Consider the following 6636-nt stretch of genomic DNA (forward strand, 5'->3'; position numbering starts at 1 on the left):
AAGGCGAGAGAAAAAAGAGACTGGGAAAAGACATGAGCTGACAGGACAATCACTGGTAAGCTTGACAAACAAGACGAACTGGCAACAGACAAACAGAAAACACAGGTATAAGTACACAGGGGATAATGGGCGACACCTGGAAGGGGTTGGAGACAAGCACAAAGACAGGTGAAACAGATTAGGGCGTGACAGGTAATTATCACTAACAGGTCTTTATGAAGCCTTTATAAGCTGCACTTCATTTAAAGCGAGGTCGAATTGTCCAACCCATCGGGTATCTCATTACACCCCATTATGCCATGTCTTGAGAAATTCAGACAGACGGAATCAAAGTAAGTTTACATTGTAATACTTTTGACAGACAACTTTCTACCTTATTAAGTCTGTGTTTTCATTACACTAACTCACTGTACATATCAACCCCTCTGTGTCCAGGATTGTTTTTATCAGGCAAAGTTGAGCTGTATGAATAAAATGGAATGAAATATTTTCCTTCTCTGACATGTGCATCACCAAATACTTGGTAAAGTGGAGCAGCCACCAGAAATTTGGAAGGAGTCAGAGCCATTATGTGATACAATTTCCATTCAGAATTTTGCATTATGGTACTTCGCAGAACCATTTGCCTGGTTGTTTCTCAATGTTGGTCTGTGTGGACATGGCTTCCTTGCATTGTTTTCCCAAAAATTACTGAATAGGTATTTTGAGTTTTACTGGGGTTAGACCTGAGCCTCAAGGCTCCCATTTCATCTGAACCGCAATGCAGTATTTACGCGGTAGCTCTTTTGTCCATGGTCAAATACAATCATCAGAAAGTATTGGGTTGTCTAAAAACACACTACTAGATGCTAGCCTATAGATTCCCCTCACAGGTAACTGCTTTCTGATTTTAGAATAAGAAGTGTGTTTGAATGGGCACTAGTTTGCGAACAGAAACATTGAGCAAACATTGCTATGGTGGATTCGGTTGAATTTAACCTCAATTTCAGGATTCTCTGTGTCCATTTGTATGTGCATTTGTTCACCTGCTTGCAATGGTGAAGTTTTTCTTTACCACTGTAAGGTGTTGCTGTAGCGGTTCACAATGTCCCTAGGCAACAGTTATTATCTCGGCTATGATAAACATTGCACCCAAGAGGTCTTTATCTTGCCAACACTGCCTGTGTAACTTTTGTCCATCATCCTCTACTTGGCTGTCTGGCCTAAACCTAGACATGAGCTGTGATCCACATAGCCTACTCTGAGTATATCACACCAGCCGTGCTGCTGTTGTCTACTCCATTCCTGGAGGCTGACCAAAAAAATCTCTGACTTCATTTAGTGCCTTGAAAGGTTTCAGGTAAAAGCACGTCACAGCTGGATACGCAAAAAAAAAAGCAATAGTAATCTAATACAAATCCAACACATTTAAATCTCCCTGGCCTTTATTTTACTGGTTCCACATTGGCATATTTGCTCCTTGCCAGCCGTTATTACAGGTAGCAGACAACATCCAATTGACAGGGCAGGTTTATTTGAGTAGGCCAGGGAAAACAACTTTTTCAAATGGTTGAACAGGGCCATATATGCCAATCCAAATGTCACCCGAGGTGTTTACAAATCTAATCAAAGGCTCCATTTGTCATAGCTTTCTTATTAGTTCATGATTTGTTGTTTGTTTCTTTTTGTTGGAAATGCCAGCTATGCCGCTATGGATTTGGTTTTGAAATGCGTTTTGGAATTGTACAGTAGTTTCAGCACCAACTTTTCTTTATCAGACTACAGTAGTTTACAACAGTACTGAGGACACTTGTGTTTTGTTGCTTTGTTTAGTGACATTTTGTAATAGAAAAATATATATGTATTGGCATTACAGTCATATAATAACTTCTACAATGCTTTACAGTATATTTCAATGATAAACCAGAAAAAAGGTATTGGCAGCATTTGTACTTTGTTTACAGTGACAAATAAGCTCTCAAGAGGTATGCAAATATATTCATCAGTGCACTTTCACTCTCAAAGGTCAACCTGCGAGGCAATTAGCACACCATGTGACTGTACAGCTAAAACAAATTAAATAGGGCGGCAGGTAGCCAGTAACCAAAAGTTTGATGGTTCAAATTCCTGAGCTGACTAGGTGAAAAATCTGATGTGCCCTTGAGCAAGGCACTTAACCCTAATTGCTCCAGGGTCGCTGTCAATATTGGCTGGTCCCTGGCTCTGACCCCACTCTCTGAAGGTGTCTCAGGGGGTGTGGGATATGCAAAAAAACAAATGTTCAATTCACACGTGAAATAGGACAAATGGAAGCACCCACCTAAATATCTTATTAGAATTACCCAGCATCCCTTTCTTCCAGCATGAAGGTGTGTGTGGTTGAAAGGTGTGGCTGTCTAATTGTGACTCAGGAGGAGTTGCTGAGGGGTAAAATGTTCCTATGCCATTGTGTCCTCTACGGCGAGTCAGACAGCCAGTGACAGATATAGAGAGTTGATGAATAACTAAAACCCCTACAGATCTGGGTGTCAGGCAACAGATGCTGATAACAGCCACAGATTAGGTCTTAGATTGGTGACGGATCCCACCAAGATGGCAATGCTATATTTACCCCCTTCGCCTCCCCTCCTATATCATCGCTGCCTGTGCTGTGTGTGAGGGGGTCATTGGGTTTTGCCACATTGCATGGAGCACCGAGTGTGAAGTGTATATGAAATATTAATTGAAGAGGTAGAAAGAATGCAGGCTTTTGATAAGTAGGGCAAGGCAGAGGTGGAAAATAGAGAAGGGAGCTCATTCCTGTGTGGAATGCAGGTTTTCAACTTAGACTCACATGACATAGTGTGATATTAGAATGCCTTTATAGAGTTAACAAGGGGCTATGTGTATTTGATCCTTATTGTGATTTAAGGTTGTATCATAATGATGATGTCATAAGGCTCAGAACCATTCACTAATTTGCTTAGTCTAGCCGATCCATTACATTTTGCCCATGCTGTCACGTCCTGACCAGTAAAAGGGGTTATTTGTTATTGTAGTTTAGTCAGGACGTGGCAGGGGTGTGTTTGTTTTGTGTTGTCAGGTTTTTTGGGGTATTGTTCTATGTTTTGTATTTCTATGTTCGTATTTCTAGTTGTTCTATTTCTATGTTAGTTTTGGGAACGACCTCCAATTAGAAGCAGCTGGTTGTCGTTGCTTCTAATTGGAGGCCATATTTATATGGGTTTATTTTTCTCTTGTGTTTGTGGGTGGTTGTTCTTTGTATAGTCTATAGTACCTTACAGGATTGTCATTCGTTTTGTTTAGTGTTCACTGTTAAATAAAAATATAAGTATGGACACTTACCACGCTGCGTATTGGTCCGATATTTCGTACTCCTCATCTGAAGACGAAGCTTATGACACATGCATCCCAAATACATTTGTCCATCCACGCTTGAGGATCCAAGGATCCTCAAACATTGTTGGAGCCAAAATGTATTTTTCAGCCAAATATGACGACTGAAATCGACAGTGAATTTTCTTTGTAAAGTTTGCTTCTGGGCATGACTGAAGGCAGCCAGCACACCTTGAGGAGAATGTTTATTGAACATAAAAACACTCCTCTCAGCAATTATGTCAGTGGTAATAAGTAGAGAGGAGGAAAAGTTTCTGAATTTAAAATGAAAGAAGAAAAATACAAAAATAAAAAGCTATCCCAGCTAGCACATTTGGTTCCTTAGAAGTTGTGGGAATTCACCTGTACATGACTGACCAGCTGAAAGCTGTGTTCCCTTATTGATGTCACTTGTTAAATCCACTTGTTAAATCTAGATGAAGGGGAGGAAACAGGATAACAAAGGATTTTTAAGCCTTGAGACAATTGAGACATGGATTGTGTACGGTGCATTTGGAAAGTATTCAGACCCCTTGACTTTTTCCACAATTAGTTACGTTACAGCCTTATTCTAAAATGTATTAAACCCCCCCCCCCAATCAATCTACACACAATACCCCACAATGACAAAGCAAAAACATGTTCTTAGACATTTTTGTAAATGTATGAAATATCACGAAATAAGTATTCAGACCATTTACTCAATACTTTGTTGAAGCACTTTTGGCAACGATTACAGACCCAAGTGTTCTTGGGTATGATTTTACAAGCTTGACACACCTGTATTCGGGGAGTTTCTTCCATTCTTCTCTGAAGATCTTCTCAAACTCTGTCAGGTTGGATGGGGAGCATCCCTGCACAGCTATTTTCAGGTATCTCCAGAGATGTTTTCAGGTTCCAGTCCGGGCTCTGGCTGGGCCGCTCATGGACATTCAGAGACTTTTCCCGAAGTCACTGCTGCGTTGTCTTGGCTGTGTGCTTAGTGTCGTTGTCCTGTTGGAAGGAGAACCAGTCTGAGGTCATGAGCGCTCTGGAGCAGGTTTCCATAAAGGATCTCTCTGTACTTTGCACCGTTCATCTTTCCCTCGATCCTGACAAGTCTCCCAGTCCCTGCTGCTGAAAAACATACCCACAGCATCATGCTTCACCATAGGGATGGTGCCAGGTTTCCTCCAGATGTGACGCTTGGCATTCAGGCCAAAGAGTTCAATCTTGGTTTCATCAGATCAGAGAATCTTGTTTCTCATGGTCTGAGAGTCCTTTAGGAGCCTTTTAGCAAACTCCAAGCAGGCTGGTATGTACCTTTCACTGAGGAGTGGCTTCCATCTGGCCGCTCTACCATAAAGGCCTGATTGGTGGAGTGCTGCAGAAATGGTTGTCCTTCTGGAAGGTTCTCCCATCTCTACAGAGGAACTCTGGAGCTGTGTCAGCGTGACCATCGGGTTCTTGGTCACCTCCCTGACCAAGGCCCATCTCCCCCGATTGCTCAGTTTGGCCGGGAAGCCAGCTCTAGAAAGAGTCTTGGTGGTTCCAAACTTCTTCCATTTAAGAATGATGTTGTCCACTGTGTTCTTAGGGACCTTCAATGCTGCATAAACGTGTTGGTACCCTTCCCCAGATCTGTGCCTTGACACAATCCTGTCTCGGAGCTCTATGGACAATTCCTTCGACCTCATGGCTTGGTTTTTGAAACATTCCCAGAATATTCTGAGAACTACTTTCCCAGACTGTGTGGAATGTTCTGTGGAAGCACTGAAATTCCCACAGAAGAAGGTTGTTTCTTAACGTTCTCGGAACAATTTGAGAAATTGACTTTAAATAGAACTATGAGGAAACCAATAGGAAACGTTATGCTGAAGTACTGAAATTCCCACAGAAGAACATTGTTTCTTAACATCCGCTGAACTATTAGAGAAAATTGCCAATGCCAAACCAGTTGGAGAACATTCCTAGAACAATACCAACATTTTAATTAAATGTAACCATGTTTAAACTTTTAGGAAACGTTCTGTCAAGTTCCTTTTTTTGTCAAGATCCTTAAATGTGTAGAGAATGTTGACAGAGGAAAGCTGCATGATAGAGCATCTTTTTCAACTATATACAATTTGTTCTTACCATTATCTTCTATCTCGACCATTCTGTGGATGCTTTACCTAATTGTAAATGTTTATACAATTCTGGAGACAATAAAAACAATCAGAACACAGTTTAATCGCACAGCACTTGATCCCCAGAGCTACCCATCAAAATGCAAATACCAAATCTATTCAAGGTGAGTCCATGAAAACAACACTCCATTTGGAAGAACACAATCTACTCTCACCCTTGCTATTACACTCTGACTTTATCTGGCTCTCATCTCACAGAACCCCTACAGATAAAGACCAACCATTAAAATGCTGCACAAACGTGACTAACCGGGAGTTGAACCTATTCATGGAAAGTTATTCATCATCATGTAGGTGTTGTTCACTGAACCACCACAGCGACACAAGAACATGTATTATCACAGACTAATGACTAACTTCATTCATTGAGCTCTTACACTTCCCTTATATTATGAATTATATGTTTGAAAATAGGCTACCAAGCACTATCAGTGTTACTTCCCTGTGATTATCAAATAATTTTGTGGAGTACTGTAAGTTGTGTTTCTACTGTTCATGGGTAGAAGAGTCCACTGAGTTCTATGGAAGAGCGCCATTGGCATTAAGGCCATTCATTAGCTTGGCTTGAATAACCTAGCACTGCTCTCTACTGGCAAATAGGGTGTATTGCATTTGCAATAGGCAACAGTGGTTCATGAGGCAAACAAATCAAAGATTAAAGTTTTTTTTAAAAATACAATTCATTGTGTTATGCAGTATAAACTCCTTATTGTTTATATATTACACCACTGTATTGTTTTCCTAATGTTAAGAAGCATTCCTAATCCCTACTCAAAAGCTTTCTGAGGAAACGGTATACTAATAAACAGAGAATGCATGGGTACTAGCCAGGTGGTGATGAGTAAAACATCACACGTGGGATGATGTGAGACCATCCTGTCTGAAGTCACAGAGAAGAATGCATCTCTAGCCACGGGCAAGTCAACACCTGCATTTGGGTGACTGCTATGTTGACTGTGTTTGTTCTACTGGGATGTGGATCATTTGAGAGAAACCACAACACAAGACAGGATGGCAGACTTTGACTGGAGTCTGAACCACAGCTAGGCATTTTAGGTGTAGTAAAGATACTTACATGAAAGCACAAGGAGAGAGACTGTTTCACCTTCTCAGT

The sequence above is a fragment of the Salmo trutta genome, chromosome 16 (assembly GCF_901001165.1).
Source record: "Salmo trutta chromosome 16, fSalTru1.1, whole genome shotgun sequence".
NCBI classification, from domain to species: Eukaryota; Metazoa; Chordata; class Actinopteri; order Salmoniformes; family Salmonidae; genus Salmo; species Salmo trutta.